The 18218-nt window shown below is 37.3% G+C and overlaps 1 long non-coding RNA gene across 1 annotated transcript; it reads left to right on the top strand.

Moving 5' to 3' along the window:
* Nucleotides 1–3694: 3694 nt before the first annotated feature.
* On the top strand, nt 3695–7871 carry LOC146469475 (uncharacterized). Its single transcript, XR_014867248.1, has 2 exons — nt 3695–3807; nt 7437–7871. It is a non-coding gene; the product is annotated as an uncharacterized LOC146469475 (long non-coding RNA).
* The last annotated feature ends 10347 nt before the right edge of the window (nt 7872–18218 follow it).

Here is an 18218-nt window from a genome sequence, read left to right as displayed (position 1 = left end):
TTTATTCCTTTATTTTGGGGATCTTTATTACAGATGAGTCCTTGCAAGTCAGCAAAAAGCTTTAGGGCCTTGTAAATGCGCGCCATTTCGAGCAATGCAAACATATAGAAATGATAGTTTTAGCTATTTGTTGACGTTTGTCAGCGTTTGAGAGTCCTTCTCACAAAAAAGCATTTTCTTAAAAATTCGTAGTTTTTTTTCTTTCACATTTTTTCGGGGACACAATTGATTAACTAGCTACTTGGATTCTGAATTTCATGGTCATTAAAAAACTGTGACATTATCTCCTATAAGCCCAAACTTGAGCAAACATTGAAGATTTTAGCGTTTTGGCTGAGTTTGTGCTTTGGGAGTTTTCTATTGTTTTCGAGTTTGTCATGATACAGCATTCTTGTTCAGCACGCGTGCAATGACCACGCTTGCCTGACTTCCGAATGCACTCATTGGACATTGCACGCGTGCTGAACAAACAATTTTAATGTTTTTACCCTCACTTTATTTCTTCCTACTGATTCCAGCTTGATCTCCTGGATTCCGTTCTGTCATTTACACATCCAATTGGCAATTTGGTGAGAAATTAATCGCCCTGGAATTACATTTATAATTCATGATCAGAAAACTGCCAAAATTCTAATTTTAAATGTTCTGGCATTCAATAGTAAGATTAGTTTTATTAGTGTAGATTTCTGGTCATATTTTTGTGGTGTATGTAGTCAATTTACTAAAGCGTTTACTCTGATCGAATCTGAGCCCTTGTTATTACACGTTCATGCAGAATAATAAGAAGCCTTCAACGATGATTATTTAACTGGTTTTTGAGTAAGTCATTGAGTTTGTTTTAGTTCAATCACAGGCAGCCCAAGCTCAACATAAGAGAACCGTTGAATTATAAGGATTTTTTGTATGGGAATACAACGGATTGGTGTAAAATGGTAGAAACTAACATCGTTTTCTCAATAAAATCAACTTACCCTGTTGCTTTTCAAGCCGATTCGAAGCGATTTCGGTGAGTTAGCGTCATTCGGGTTTCTACTGCTAAGTGTAACGAAAGGCCGAACAGTATTTCAGCCATGCCCGAAGCACGAAACGGAAAAAAACCGGTGAAATCATCCCTAGCATCCCCATTCCACTATAAAATCAAAGTAGAGATGTATACCTATCCTTTCAGTGCAACTCCGACTCAATTGAAGCCGTTTCACTTTCAAGTCAGCTTGCTTCTGAGATTTCGAAAGATGCACGGCCAGAACGCCATGGACACATTGAACGTTCGAACAGCACGCTGGGTAACAAAAGTTCCCTGGCACGGGGGAACAGCGGCCAGCATGCAGTTGTCCACAGGCAAACAGATTTGTTCCCGGGGCCTCCTCGTGTGTTTCTACCGGACTATTCAACCTAAATTTCCGGCACAGAATCAAATATATGGACAACCAGTTGTCCTTTTTCCCGGAAATTTGGAAATTCCTCGAATTTTCCTTTCCATTGGTCATACCATTTCACCAGATGCTCAGCCCCAGTTTCTTACGTGGTTTAAAAGTTACCCTCGCGTTTTTTGAATAAATTGGCAATTCTACTAATTTAGTTTGTGTAATGTGGTCGAACTATCCAGGAGCTTACGTCGTTGGAGCGGCATTTTTATTTCTGGGTAGTCCGCCGTCTCTGTAGAAGTTTTCAGGTGACTTTTTCGTTATCGTTGGGACGTGCAGAGACGACGATGACCACAAGAGAACGTCAGAAAACAATAGTTTTAATTAGCAAAACACTGGCTCTGACGTGCGTTATAAACTTTGATACCTTTCTTTGTCGTCATCTACCAAACAACGACGTGTAATCACCATTCAAGGTTTTATGAAAAACGTGAACACATGATGATTTAGTTTCCTTTCTCTTAAAGCCGCTACTACGACGTTAGCTCCTGGATAGTTCGACCACATTACACAAACTAAATGAGAAGCAATTATTGCAAATTTATTCAGAAAACGCGAGTTTTATTTTTAAATCCCGTAAGAAACTGGGGCTGGGCCCAGTTGTTTAAAGCCAGCTAATTCTGGATTAACAACAACTTTGGTTAGAGTTTAATTACATCACAATAAATATTTTTTAAAAGATTTTTGTCCCTCAGTTTTGATTTGACTTTTCTTTACCACTGGCTAAAAAAATTAGAGTTAAAATACAAATTTTAACGAGCGAGCAGAAAACCTTCCGTTAATTTTTAATCGCGGATTAACGTTTATCAGCTTTCGAACAACCGGGCCCTGGGCATTCGGCAAAATGGTATGACCAATGGAGCGGAAATTCCCGGAATTTCCAAATTTCTGGGAGAAAGGACAGCAGGTTGGCCATATATTTGATTCTGTACCGGAAATTTAGGTTGAATAGTCCGGTAGTAATTTTGGTCTTCTTGTCCATTTTGAACTTTTCATTTGATTTAGAACATATCTTGATGGTCTTTGGGAACACTTGCAACCACGTGGTCACTCGGCGTTTGTTACTACGAAGCACCAAAGATAAATCTGGCTCAAGCGCTAAACGAGCCATACCTTTTCTTACTGTGCGATCATATTCGTCCATGAACCATGTTTCACCGACATCTGAATATTTCAAAGAAAAATCCAATGCCCTAATTTAAGTTACTTGCAAACAATCATTGATATTTTAAAAATAATTATTGATGTGAGAATAAAACAAAGTGAGAACAATCTTTCAAGGTTATTAAAGGAGGAAAATAATTTTATATAGCTATCACCTCAAAAAATTCATTTGGTAAGTCAGTTGTTACTTAGGGCGAGAATTCGCGTTTACTGTTCGGGCACCCTTAAAATTGAGCAACGTGTTATCAAGAAATCATCCCGTGATACCAATCTTGCCGACCAACTAAAAATTTCCTTTTCAAATGTGCTCACGCATTGTTCAGGTGATGTTACAGGAGACGATTTTGAACGCAATAATTTTTAACGTAGCAATCAGGACCAATTTCGAGATACTAGAATTCTAACTTTACAACCAACCTTAGGGGAACAAGACAAAAGAAATTAATTATTCATCTTTATACCATAATTGCTAATAATCGGTATATAATTCATTTACCCTTAAAACAAATGTTCGCCTACAACTTTAGCCTTACTTTATAGGAAGTGACAAAGAATAGAAAAAAAGTACAGCCATACGAAGACAATTGTAAATTTTCAAAATACTTAGTTTCTCCTTCACATTCCTGTTGCAAATGAATCAAAATGGTCTCGGCGGAGCAGATTCTTGCTAATGTTAACCTCTAACTGGATTCTAAAAGGTGTATAAATATGTGCTTTCTTCAAGGAGGAGGATATAGTTTTATGTATTGAAAATAAAACGAATTTCTAACAAGAACAACTTTTCATTATTTATTACGTGTTAAAAATTAATACATTTTTCAAAAATTTCATGTATTGATGATTCGTGCGATAAGTAATAGTAAAAAAATTATCATTGCCCGTACTAAAAGACTAAAATAATATCATGTTGTTACTGAAACCATTTTCGTTTTGTTGTTAGTTTATTTCGAACATGGAAAATAATATTTTTATTTTTATTTTATTTATCGGGGGCCTCTTAGAATTCCAAAACTTCCACAGAAATCAATCCTTTTTTATTGTTGCCGTGATGATCTCAGTCAACGAAAAGTATGTTGTTTTTGGCGAAAGTCAGATATTACGCCACAACTCATACAGTTTATATCACTACAGAAGAAATTTCGAAACGCTGAAGAACTCGACGACAGGAAACGGCCGTAATAAAAGTTGTACACAGCGAAGCGCATTCACTGACAAAAAGGTAAGCTTAAAAATGTTCGCCATGAGTCGGAATTTAAGCTGATATATGTATAGTGTGACCGGAATAATGCCAAATACTGTAAAACGGCTAATTCAGGCTAGAAATGGTCTTCTTGTCCATTTTGAACCTTTTATTTGATTTAGAACATATCTTGATGGTTTTTGGGAACACTTGCAAGCATGTGATCACTCGGCGTTTTTTCCTTCCAAGCACAAAAGATTGATCTGGCTCAAGCGCTAAACGAGCCATACCCTTTGTTACTTTACGATCATATTCGGCCATGAACCATGTTTCTGCGACATCTGAATGTTTAAAAGAACAACCCAATTCCCTAATTTAAGTTAGCTGCGAACAAAGGAGAAAGTTATTTTATATAGCTATCACCTCAAACAAAATTCATTTGGTAAGTCAGTTGTTACTTAGGACGAGAATTCGCGTTTACTAAGGGCTCCCTTAAAATTGAGCTACGTGTTATCATGAAATCATTTCGTGATCCCAATCTTGCTGACCAACTAAAAATTTCCTTTAGAAATCTGCTCACGCATTGTTCAGTTGCTGTTACAGGAAACGATTTTTTAGCGCAACATTGTTACATAAAAGTTGTTACCGCGTAATATCGCGCGGACAACTTTTAACAAAGCAATCAGGACCAATTTCGATATGTTAGAATTCTAGCTTTACTACCAACCTTAGGGGAACAAAACAAAAGAAATTAATTATTCATCTTTGAACTATGATTGATAATAATCGGTACATAATTTTTTTACTCTTAAAAACCAATGTTCGGCTACAACTTTAGCCTAACTTCATAGGAAGGGAAGGAGAATCGAAAAAATGTACAGTCACATGAAGAAAAATGTAAATTGTTAAAATACTTAGTTTCTCCTTGACATTCCTGTTGCAAATAAATCATCATGGTCCCGGCGGAGCAGATTCTTGCAAATGTTAACCTCCAACTAGATTCTAAAAGGTGTACAAATATGTGCTTTTTTAAAGGAGTAGGATATAGTTTTACTTACCGAAATTAAAACGAACTTCTAACAAAATCAACTTTTTCAATACCTTATTACGTGTGAAAATATATTTTTCAAAAATTTCATGTATTGATGATTCATACGATAAGTAACTGTCAAAAAATTATCATTGCCCGCACTAGGAGACCCTAGGAGACTAAATTGAGATAATTTGGTGGTTAAAACCTTTCTTCTTTTGTTGTTAGTTTCTATTTTAACATGGTAAATAACATATTTTTTTTATTTATCGGGGGCCTCTAAAAATCCCTAAACTTCTACAAAAAATAATCCTTTATTTATTGTTGCCGTGACGATCTCAGTCAACAAAAAGTGTGCTGTTTGTGGTGAAAGTCAGATATTACGCCACAACTCATACAGTTTATATTACTACCGAAGAAATTTCGAAACGCCGAAGAACTCTACGACAGGAAACAGCCGTAATTAAAGTCACACCCAGCGAAGCGCATTCACTGACAAAAAGGTAAAAATGTTTCACGACAAGTCGGAATTTGAGCTGATATATGTATAGTGTGACCGGAATGATGCCAAATGCTGTAAAACTGCTTAGTCAAGCTAGAAATGGTCTTCTTGCAAATTTTGAATCTTAACATTTGATTTAAAACATATCTTGATGGTCTTTGGTCCGAACACTTGCAAGCATGTGATCACTCGGCGTTTTTTACTTCCAAGCACCAAAGATTGATCTGGCTCAAGCGCTAAACGAGCCATACCCTTTGTTACTTTACGATCATATTCGGCCATGAACCATGTTTCTGCGACATGTAAATATTTCAAACAACAATCCAATCCCTCAAATTTCTAAATCTGTAAATATTGCTGCTACAGAAATAATTGTAGCCTCTTAAAATAAAATTTGGCTGTTCCTGATAATGCTTGAACGTTCAAAACTTGTGCGCGTTGTTTTCGGGCTCATGAAAACCGTGCGGTAGAAATTAACTTCGCGGCAGGAAAATAGAACTTTTAAAAATTATTTTATCCAGGCTAGCCGCTATAGAAACGATTAAATTGTCTGCGTAAGGCTAGAGACAAGAAGAACATCAAAAAAGAATTGATTCTTGCCCACGATAATACATTTCTTTGAAAAAGCACTTGCGACTTTGCTACCATATGTAAATTTCTTTCATGGGTGCAATTTGACGGCTCGGGTGAAAATATTTGAAAATTCAAAGCTCTGTGAATATTGCTCCTACAGAAGTGATTCTGGTTTCTATATAAACGTTAAGAAAAGGAAAATACAGGAAAAATATAGCATTTGCTTGTTTTTGACAATATCTCAACGTTCCAACCTTTTTCTTGTTTAACTTACTATCACATACTTCATATTTAATAAATACTCGTGCGCTAAAAATGAACTTTGCGGCTCAAAAAAAAAAAACTTTCAAAATCTAATTTCTCGACGAACAAATATGCTATAGAAACGTTTAGACTATCTCTGTAAACGTTGGAACATGCAGAATAAGCAAAAACGTAGATTGTTGCCCGGTAGAATCTAGTAAATTGACAAACGCGTAAGCCTATGATATACTGATTTCTTTCACACAGGCAATTTAATGTTTCAAATAATTGGATAGGGGGCGGGAAACGAATTTGGTAGGCCTCTCGGGCAGGCGTTCCTTGCATGCATTTTATTCTTCCCTCCTTTTACCCTCGCGTGTCTTTCTCTCGCGCGCGCGTAGGTTACGTTCCTATATTTGTCATGCGCCTGCGTAGCAGGCCATATTTTCTGTGTTGAACCCCTTTTTGCAAGGGGGTAAAACACGCCAAACCGATTGCCTTCTACCTAGACGCTCTTGGGCTTTCTACGCATTCCTCCCCCACGTTCGGTGGAGAGGAATGCGTGACGAGCACAAGGAGCGTTTGTGTGACCACCATGTATATCTTCTCCCTCCCTATCCCCTCTTCTCCATTTATTACTTTTACTAGATTTCTAGTACTAGATTAGGGATGTTTTTTAAACGTCAAGACATTTTATAACTGGAGATCGTTTCTCTTATTCTCGTGACCTGCATGTTTGATCAGTTGGTAATATCGTATGGAGAAATTAGACACTGATCACTGTGAGGCTTAAAGGGTTAAATATATCCCGCATGGGTAACAATTCAAGTTGCAAATCCTCCTCAGCTAGTCTAGGAGTACGTTACTAATCTCCATTTGTGTTATATATATAGCAGACAAGTCATCAGCTAGACCATTGGCAGTTCCTTATTTTCCCATGTGAATGTCGAGATCGAAATGCCGCCATCTTGGGTTTGTAACGGCGAGCGTAACTTGGGGAGAGAGCCAAAACTACCGAGGAAGTAAAAGTGCTAGCTATATAACTTGAGGAGGGGACCCTCGGTAGATTTGGTGCTTTTCCCAGGTTGCGCTCGTCATTGCAAATCAAGATGGCGGCAGTTTGATCTCAAAAATCACAAGGGAAAATAGGGGACTATAATACGTTCGCATTTCTTTTCCGTTGATAAACGTTTGCGAAAATAAAGAAATTAAAACCATCGCGAGAAAAAGGGCATTCTGAGGGTAGACAAAAGGCTACGGAAAAAGACAACAAACAAAGAATAAATTTAACCCAGTTGCATCCCTTTCCTTTTATCACAGATGAAAGCCACTGTTATTCTGTGCATTTTGCTGCTTGTTGGAGCTGTCAGCCGTGCCCCAGCAGAAACAAAACGGTTCCATCGTCGAATGGATTCCGCTCGTTCAGGTGTCGTGATGCGTGCTGATCACCCCAGAGCAGGTGATGATTATTGTTGCAAAATGCTCCTGGATTGTTGCGGCATGGAGCGGTAGAAAGCGACAAGAGCCAGTGAAGTAACTTGGATTACTGAGAATGGAATGCTCACCCATAGCACAAGAACATGACTGTAATAATAATAATAATAATAATAATAATAATAATAACAATAAAATGAAATAATACTTTATAAAACTTTATTTCTGTCTCAACTCTGTACCCGCAACTTTTTAACTTTGAGCAGGATAATAAGGTTGTCCTAGATATAAGAGGATTAATAAAACTATGAAGGGTGTGTATTTGGGGTGATGTTTGTTGTTATTAAATGCTATGAGAAATTTCGATTCACCCGCTCTTCTTAGCTACACAAGCGTCCGAAAGGTATAATTCAATTACACAATTTGATTGATTGAAACTTTGCGTCTAAAACAGAATGCATCTAAAACAGTTTTTATAAATTTTAATCAGCAGCAGAGGTATATCGGTTTCGACTAACATTAGGAGATAAATGTAACATTTCTTGAAATGTCGGTTGGCTACACGTACCTACAAGAATAAGTTCAAATGGAACTTATTTTTTTCCTAATTAAGTTGTTCTCTATTCCAACACTTGAGAATTCCTAAGTGATTGGCAGTAGCGGAAGGCATGATTCAATTAAACAACATGATTAATTTACACAATTTAAATTGTATATATTGTAACGAGAGGTTTGTGACTATCTTGCTGAGAAGAGTTTGGCTTATCTTGTGATCGGCGCATGGACCGAAAACTAGCATCGGGCTGTGCTAGCGCGGGAAAAGACGGAAAACGGGGAAGAAACTCGGCAAAGCAAACTAGTTTGGCAGCTGGAACTCGTTACAAATTGCCAGAGATACAGGGACACATTTTCAATTTCAATTTGAGAAATACAGCCGATTCTGTGTCAAATGGTCGCCTACGGGAGGTTAAAAACAATTGAAAATTTTAAACAATCATCTCTTAAAGTGGTCGCTTACTAGAGGTGGTCGCCTACGAAAGGTTCCATCTATAGTGATTTGACTTGAAAACTTTTGGTATTTTGGAAAAGTGGTCGCTAATGAGAGGTGGTTGCTTACGAGAGGTGGTCGCAAAGGGAAGTTCGACTGTCTTTTGTTTTCCATATAACATAGTTTAAGTTTGTGGTCTTAGAGTTTCTAATTCAAATCTGGAACACACAAAATTCCGTGGAGTATGAATAGCCGTGCCTTGAGTAAACGCCAAGGAGAGTTTGCATTGTTGTCACCCGCTGACATTTGTTCTTCACGAAAATTCGTCTTTGAACACCTTTGATCAGAAATCAAGGTTCTAAGAAATTACAGTCGAACCTCCTTTTGCGACCACCTCTCGTAAGCAACCACCTCTTATTAGCGACCACTTTTCCAAAATACCAAAAGTTTTCAAGTCAAATCACTGTAGATGGAACCTCTCGTAAGCGACCACCTCTCGTGAGCGACCACTTTTAGAGATGATTGTTTAAAATTTTCAATTGTTTTTAACCTCCCGTAGGCGACCATTTGACACACAATCGGCTGTATTTCTCAAATTGAAATTGAAAATGTGTCGCTGTAACATATTGGCCACGTCATTACAGCAGACGCCGTAAATCTCACAGTCGGAGCTACCAGAAGTGTTTCCCGATATAGCATTGAAACAATTGATGAAATACACCTGCACTATACTTCACACTGAAATAAACTTTAATCAGATTGCATCCAGTGTAGGAAAAAAACTCTTATCTTTTATCTTCTTATCTTTTTGCTTATGTTCCGTTCCCCGAAAAATTTGACAGCGCTACCTGGAATAATAAAAGAGTCAAGATCTTTCCCAATGATTGTCTCAATCGCTGTAATTTGTGAGATACAAACAATAATCACCATAGGCCCTAGGATTTTTTTGCCTAGGATAATTTTGGACCAGTCTTAATGTACTTGTAGCAGTAATAAAAGTTACTACTATGGGTTTCGATAAGCACTGGCAAAAGGGTTAGGTCTACGTAATTACCATATCTGATATTACCCAATGTGTAGATTCCCTGTGGTGTGACCGCTGGTGAGCGACCATCTCCCGTAAGCGACCACATATCCTTGACATTATGGGTGGTCGTTTACGGGAGGTTCGACTGTATACAAAAGTGGAAAAAAATTTATAAGTTTGATTTTAAATAAATCGCAGCCAAAGCGCTTCAAACCATGTAGTGTTTGTATCGTAAACGTAAATAGAACGACAATAAACAACTCTTGTAAAAGATGAAATGAAAATACTGCTGAGACTGGTTACTGCTTTATGCAGTGAAATTCCTGTTAAGTTTCCCTATCGCGAGCTGGAGAACGCACGTAGCTTGCCTTAGAATTTTCTTGCAATTTTTTAAATTTGCGCGGTTTGTAAAAATCTCAGAAACAGTTCGAAAGAATTTTTAAAATTTTCAGCACGCATGCTTGATAATGTGAACAATTTTATGTGAAGGTTTTTATAAAAATTGATGTTACGGAACTCTTTTATATTGAACGGTGAAGAGAACGACTAAAACGGCGGTAAAGCTTGCGTTACAAATTCAACGTTGGTTTTGTGTGGTAATATATTTAAATGAATGCGTATACATTATTTCGTGATTTTTACATTGCAGATACCCAGTAGAAGAAAAGCCTGGTCTTATGCAATGAAAGATATGTCATAGTGGAATAATTTACGCAATGATCTACTTGAATATATTACCATAACTTGTCAAGAGCGTGTTTGAAATGCAAACATCCCGCCTGTTTATGCATCCTCCTCATCTTTAAATTTAAAAGAAGTTACTGAAAATCAACTTCATTGAAACTGTGGGAATAAAGTTGTTGACATCATCAAAATGAATCATGAAAATCTTTCCATAATTTATCGAGCCGTTCTGAGATCTTCTTAAAAAAGGCGCATAAATTCAAAAATTATAAGAAAATTTCGTGTTAATGATCTCAAAGGAAAACCTCGTTCTTAGGATCACAACAGACAAAACAAAAAAAAAATAGTGATTTCAAACTATGACTTCATGGCACATATTGACAATATTTTTAAGTCACTCCATCAAAGCAGTGTCTGTTTTACGGCTTATTCACTATTACCACAAACAACTGAAACTCAGCGCAAAAATGCTTTAGTTTTTTGTATGAAATTATACACATAAAAAGATTTTTATTTGATTTGTCATATACCGGCATAGTTTAAGAATGTGGTGTTGACAACTTCCCTAATTGAAATCTGGATCCCGGGAAATTTACAGTTTATAAATATTCTCAACAATGAATCCCGTTGCCAAAAGACTTGTGTCTCTGTTGTCAAAACTAAAACAATGGAAGACTGGAAGATGATGCCCAGAAAACAGCCGATGATAGCAGCACGCATAAATTATGAAAGAAAATGACAAAAATTCACCTGTCCAGTAAAGGTTTTTATTTTCGAGTTAACCATACTATATACCCCCATTTTAGAATTAGTTAATAATCAAAGTCCCCAATAAGTGCTTCAAAACATCACTGCATTGCCAGACTCAACACCTGAAAGAGAAAGACACAGATTTTGATTTACAAATAAAAAATGGACTTTTAACCCCCGCTTCTCGGAATTTGTAAATGCGGGTTTTCTGATATGGTGGTAAACCAGACCAGGATCAATAATCCAAGATCACTCGGATCATGGTGCATCAAAGGAATGGAAGAATCCTTTCAATTCCCAGAGTGGATTCCTCGGTCCTTTTGATGCACCATGATCCGAGTGATCTTGGATCATTGATCCTGATCTGGATCATCCTAAATTAAAGGAACGCATCCTATAACGACATTACGCCATTTGCATGAAATTTCTAATTAAAAGCGAAATTGACATCAACGGGAGAACTTTCCGGGAAAAGAAGTTAAAGGTGTCGTTTTGCGCTCGAGAAAGAATCTTCCGAAGATAAATGTACGATTACTCACGAGGCAGTATTTAGAATTTCTAAAATTTGTAAGCCCGAAAACAAGCTTAAGAAATAAGTCGGGTTCAAAACACCTTCCACACACAGGATACAGACTGCATGGTTCGCGTGTTGGGAGAGATTGCCTCGATAAATTCAAACATTTGAGGACTGTTTATTCACAAGGTGTATTTCACGACATTTGGCGCCAAAAAATATCCAAATGAAATTCGAAACTCCACAGGCGGAGCAAGTTGACTTTCTTGTTTCGCGTCTCCGTGGATTGTTGCTCTCCAACGAGAAACTTACTCGTGAAGTTGAAGGCCTAGCTGGTTATTTGCTGCAGCAGTTGCATTGTGGACCCTTGCAATACACCACGCAAACAAGATCACATTTAGGATCCCTAACAAGTTCATCCAAGCTCTTCTCGCCCTTGGAGACATCAAAATCAACGTCGGTATGGTGGACATCGGCATCCCGGGCCATTACGATCGAATAACAAATTTAACAGAGAACATAATTTTTTAAGATCACGTACAATATACGGTATTTCATCATCATTGAGGCACCTATGATGACGTTACATGATTTGGGAATTATTTCGTTATTCCTCAATAACCGCCTTCCTTGTTAGTTTTGCCACCTTTATAGATATCTCTATATCTTAAAAAAGTGAAATTAATTACTGAACGTAATTAAAATCCAAAAGAAAAAAAAGGGAAATGTCCACTTGATCTAGAAACGTCAAATTCGAACGTTGAACGGCCTCCACCTTTTCACTTTAGAATTAAGGAAAAAAAAAACAGAAATCGAAAAAATGAAAATGTTAAAAACATGCTATTAAGACTGCACATGCTATTAAGACTCAGAGGAAATTGTTGTCAGATAAATTTTAACTTAGGAAAATTTAACGGCGCCGGAATCTTCTTCTTTCCCTGCTTTCCCTATTCCCAGCTTAATGGTGTTAAACCTTTTGTTAGTGTTTTATTGGTCGGTATTTCTGCTATGTATTTTACTCAAATTAGCATTTAGAAACGGCAAGTGAAGCATATCAGCATGTAACAGTTTTGAGCTGAGTTAAACTTCAATAATGTTACTTTTTCTGCATTTTATGGCTTTATGTTATAACACGTACCTTTAAGTTTACGATTAGATCGCGCAGCGGTGGACACTATCAGAAGAGCAAGAATAACAAAGCAGACGGCCCTCATGGTGAACTGATAAACAACAAAGGAAATCACCTGTTATAATTATACACTATACAACACACGCCAGTTGGATTTAAACGAAAGTTTTATCTTCTGATATCAGTAACGTGCCTCCCGAAAGAAGGAAGGAAGGCAGAAAGAAAGAAAGAAAGAAAGAAAGAAAGAAAGAAAGAAAGAAAGAAAGAAAGAAGGAAGGAAAAGAAGGAAGAAAGAAAAGAGAAAAAAAGAAAGTAAAGAAATCTTGTTACCTTAGAGCACAAAGACTCTGAAGAGATGTACCTATTTCATGGAAGATGATAAACCCCGACCAGATTTCGAACTCTCCCTCAACCATTGTCAACAAAAACTCTGATAGTAAGAGTCCTCCCCCACGAGGGAATGGAGAGCACATGGAATTATTGCGCCATAACCGGAGGGAATCATGAGCTCTGTTTAGTATCCCAGTTCTGGAAGAATAAATGACCACTCTCTGTGGGATTGTTGTTATTATTGTGAAGAAAATGTTCCCTACCCAGAGGGTATTCTGTAATCCTCTAAGTACCCTATCATAGGGATAGGCGCCTCTCTCTCAGAAAAGGTGAGGGGAGGGGTTTTGTTTTTAATGTTCTAATTAGATAAAATGTAGACTAGCTTATTTCTATTAATCTTATATATATCTAGATGGTGCCTTTTTTTTTGTCTTCTGGGGCGGAGGGGGAGGGGGAGGATTACGACACCTCTCCATAATGGCACCTTGAGGGTAGGTAGTACGTCCAAAGATGTTTCTTTTGAGGTCCGTAACAGGAAGTAATGACGTCATATGACGTAATAAATACATCATGATTGAATGGCAGACATCATGGATCCCCCATCTTGGATTTCTGAATTTCCCCAAAACTTCAGAAAAGGGCCAAAATTAAACCGAAAGTAATCAAAATTAATAAAGACACACTAACTTGCGTTTTAAACATAAAAGTTGCAGCAAGAAAAGTAGGTGTTTTTTTTGTGTCATTTCAAAAAGGGATATCTGTCAACAATTGGTTGCCTGGTAACAACAAAGTCTGTGAACGTTCCCTGGCCACTTCAAAAACTTTGCAGATAAATTTGTTAAAAAAATTACCGAAGTTTCCTGGCGTTTGCTTAAATTTTTAAAAAAATATTCGCGTTCAAAGCCCCTCCCCCCTCTACCCTGTTGTCTAGATCGGGTTAAAAACCTTTTTAGTGAAGCCATATTACATTTTCAGTGTTCTGGCTGTACGCTACGACATTAAATGTTTGTTTACGCAGAAGCACTGACTAAATGACTAAGGAACTAAACAATACTGTTTAAGACAACTTCAGTTAAGTGTAGATTATCTCTTGAAATCAGTACAACAAACATATTTCAGTAAAAAAGATCATTTGCGATTTGAAAGAAGTAAAAGTATTGTGAATGAAGTCTTAGCAAATCTGGTAATTCCAGTTAAGGACGGTGTCTACTAATACCGAAGTATTGTTGCGCGGTATATAAACATGCGGGTAAAGCAGGTCTTAGCAGGGACTATTGGAATCCAAAAAGAAAATTGGGGGTATCCACACATTTGTTAGACATAATTAAGCAACAATTATTCTAAAAAGCCGTAAAATACAAAGCATTGCATGGCGGTTTTTTTTTTCCAAATTGAAGCTTTATTATCGCTGAAAAATGCATGGACCTTACCCCAGTTTTCATTTTGGATACCGAGAGCACTTGTTGAGTTATACTTTCTCCGCTTAGTTTTAAACCGCGCAAAAATATCCTGTATTAGTGGGCACCACCCATAGGAAACCCGAGTATCTCCAGATGCGCAGAACGTATGAGCAGTACAAAAAGTAGGCACCGTCCTTAAAATCTCCTTTGTTGATTCTCCTCGTTGTGACTGAAATTAAGAGAAGCAATTATTTCGAACTCAATGTCCTCGACCGAGCTCAAGGATTTAATGTGACTTCATTTATTGGTTGATCTGTTTCCTTTCCCAAATATAGTAAACATGGGACTTAGTAGGATCTGTTAGCGACAATGTGGTTGGGATAAAGCATGGGTAACCCTAACGTGCATGTACGTCTAATACTGTTTGAAGGTTATCGTTTCTCTTTCCCCAACCTATTAAGAACAACTTTAGTTGTTTTTGCCAAGGAGATGGCTATTTAGGACAGTAAGATAGAAAACAGCATGATCAACGATCACAGGGAACAACATTTTCGCATATTGAACAATGTCTAACAGCAATTTCTGGAACAAAATACTCAACACACGCTTTTTAAAAACGAGAAATAAAGACAGTCTAAGTAAATATGCTTGATCTATAAATGAACATGTTGGTTAGTGAAACTTCCAGACACTTCACTGCGGCCATGCTTAATTTTTCATATCTGAAAGTCACTCCATTTCTGTTGTTGTCCCTCGTAATCCTTTTTTGGGATACTTTTATAGGACGAGTTACATTAAAACAAACCGTAAAATCAGTGTATATTCTTGAGCAACAATTAAAGTCATCTATGTTTACAATCTGTTTCTTGTTTTTTCATCAACGGATCTCCCTCTCTTCCTTATTTCTCTCGTCAATGGATGTCGCGCGCTCTCTCCCTTGTCGCTAATGCTTGGACGGCCGTACTTCTCGATATCAGAGTTCAAATTAACAAAACGATTTATTCTAAATTCTCTGACAATTACACGTCTCACGGTTCATACACCCACAGCGACTCGTTTCTATCTATAATATGTTGGGCAAGGTTCAAGTTCTCCTGATGCCGTGCTATGCAATGAAATCACTAATAACTGTCAATATTTGGAAGATGTCCATCAATGATTCTTTATCTTATATCAATAATTCGATAATTGATTCAAACAAAATTAACAGGAAGAAAGTGTCATGCTGTCACGCTATCCACTACAATTTCTCAACACCCTCTAGCAGTTCTCCTACCCTTTCAGATTTAAATGATCTTTTATCACAATGATGGCTGGCTGTAGCTCTTCAAATCAGTTTTCGGAAGCTACTACCAAGTGAGTAAGTTGTGCCCAACGTTATAAATGAACTTTGTACAAACAAAATGCTTTTTTTTACACTGCAACGTTTGTCGCAGTAACAGGGCGAAAAAGGCGTTGGAGGTGGGCGGACTGGCAAATGGCACGCAAGCCAGCATTTGTTTTCCTTTGTTCTATGTTTTCTCTTGCATTGTATCGAAATGCAAGTTTAATTTTCGAAACAATCTCATGATTAGACTTTTTGACGGTTAAGTTCGCCTTCCAATCCCTATTTGGTCATAAGTTGTGGAGGACTACTTTACTACCAAGTATTATCACCGATTCTAGAAGTTACGGTATTATTCGAGTACAATAGGCCTTATCACGGTTTTCGACGCCATTTTGACGAGTAGGCAAACAGGCTCCAAATTACAGTGTTTGTATGGAATTACGATGTCAAATAAGTTTCATAAAACATCGCTTCTGAAAAATTCATGAATTGGAAACTTTTGGCTCTAGGAAAAGGATTTTAAGAAAAAATTTGGAGGGATGTAGCTGTGCCAGAAAGCGTCCAGTCGTGCTTTGAACTTTCCATACATATTTCTCTGTATTTTTCCCGCAAGCTATTTTTAGAGCAGTTCACGGCTGGTTCGCTAACAGACAAATGTATGGAAAGTTCGAAACACGACTGGACGCTTTCTGGCACAGCTACATCCCTCCAATTTTTTTCTTAAAATCCTTTTCCTATTGCCAAAAGTTTTCAATTCATGAATTTTTTAGAAGCGATGTTTTATGAAAATTATTTGACATCGGATTTCCATACAAACACTATTATTTCGAGCCTGTTTGCCTACTCGTCAAAATGGCGTCGAAAACCGTGATAAGGCCTATTAGAAAGGGTGGAGAGGCGTGCAGCAAGAACACTAAACGTTTTACGCCCTTCTATAGAAGAAATTATCGACCGCATCTGCGCAAGGCCTACTTCTTATTTCAAAAACCATATATGGAGACCCAATTTGGCTCTGTTGAAACGCGGTTTCAACTTCAAGACGATCTCTTGGTAAGAATGTTATGAGGTAAATTTGTTCTTCAGTTTTATGTTTGGTCACAAATGGTTGGTGACTAGTTTTATCCAAAGCCTCATCAAAGATTCTTGTAGTCGAATGATATTATCTGAGTACAAAAAGCATGGGCGGGTGGCCAACAACATGTTGCCGGCCCACTTTAAGAAGAAAGCATCGATCTTTTCGGCGAATTTAGTCCTACATTTTATTTTACAACCACATAATTGCCGTTTATTTGGTTTTGATACTTATCAGGGCCAATGAAATGTTTCATTTCTAATCTCCCTCTTTCTTAGGTAGGTCCGTTAGTTTGACGATTAAAAATAATAAAGGAATAAAGAACAGAAAGCATCGTGAAATTAATGAGTTAAAGGATTCCAAGCGATCCCTGATTATATATTTTTCCCGTGTATGCCATTTTGTAATCAGCTGCTATCGCGTTGAAAGCAGTTCCTGAAGATTTTGTATCCAGGGTAAGTTTGAATTCAGTCATGTTTTGGACAAAGCATATTCAATATAAGTTGATGAAAAAGGCAAAAAACAGGGACAAACAGCCGGGGAACGGAACATTTTTAAAAATGCGTCTCACGACAGTATTCCTCAATGTAAAAACTGTTACATATGAGATGATAGGTAACATCTTCTATTTTTTAAATCTGAGTAGCTTAAATGTCTTTAAAGACATTATTTGGAAAATTTGGAGATGGGGAAGTGTTTTGCTGTTGAAGATAAAGCTAAGAGCGAGTAAACATATTTGTCGAAAGCTGCCGGTGCGACGATCCTATGCGCGATTCAAGGGAAAATATTTGGAGGATACTAACCAACACATCCTTTAATTGAATTGAAAAAAATACGCGTTTATTTTTCATGGGCCATTCTCCTCACAGTCTTTCTCTAGTTTTGCTCTTGTATGGAAAGAAAATGTTCGTCTCTCGGCAGAGATGTTAGCAAACGAAATGTTCCGGCATATTTTCGGGATAAAGAGTTATTGCTTATGTATTTATATTACAGTAGTAACATTTCAAATATTTTTTAGGGAATAAATTTCTTATTTCTTTAACGGTCAGTTTTAAAATGGTATTATTAGAGAAGGTTGATGCACATGAGCGACAAAAACGGAAAATCTCTTTTCGATAGCTGGAATTAAAAAGTTGACGAACTGCTTTAATTTTAATTCGAGAAAGACAGGACACTAAATTTTTCTCAAATCTTAAAGGATTTTGGTCAATGTTTCTTAAAAGCGATAGAAGTTTTGATATAACAGCTATGGAAGGTTGTTGTTTGTCAGTAGTGCTCGGCGGTTACTACCCAAAATGGGAAGCTTGTCACGAACACCACGCTTTGTGGGTTCTGCGGAGGAGGTTGCCACAGTAACAAGATGAAAGTAGAAACACTAAAGGCGGATGTACTGATAAATACATTGCACGCTAAAATTTTATTACGTTGCAATACTTTTCTTAAAGAT

The sequence above is a fragment of the Pavona decussata genome, unplaced genomic scaffold, assembly GCF_977016875.1.
Source record: "Pavona decussata unplaced genomic scaffold, jaPavDecu1.1 SCAFFOLD_124, whole genome shotgun sequence".
In the NCBI taxonomy this organism is placed as follows: domain Eukaryota; kingdom Metazoa; phylum Cnidaria; class Anthozoa; order Scleractinia; family Agariciidae; genus Pavona; species Pavona decussata.
Note: the sequence above shows the minus strand (reverse complement) of the source record. Positions and strands in the feature narration are given on the sequence as shown.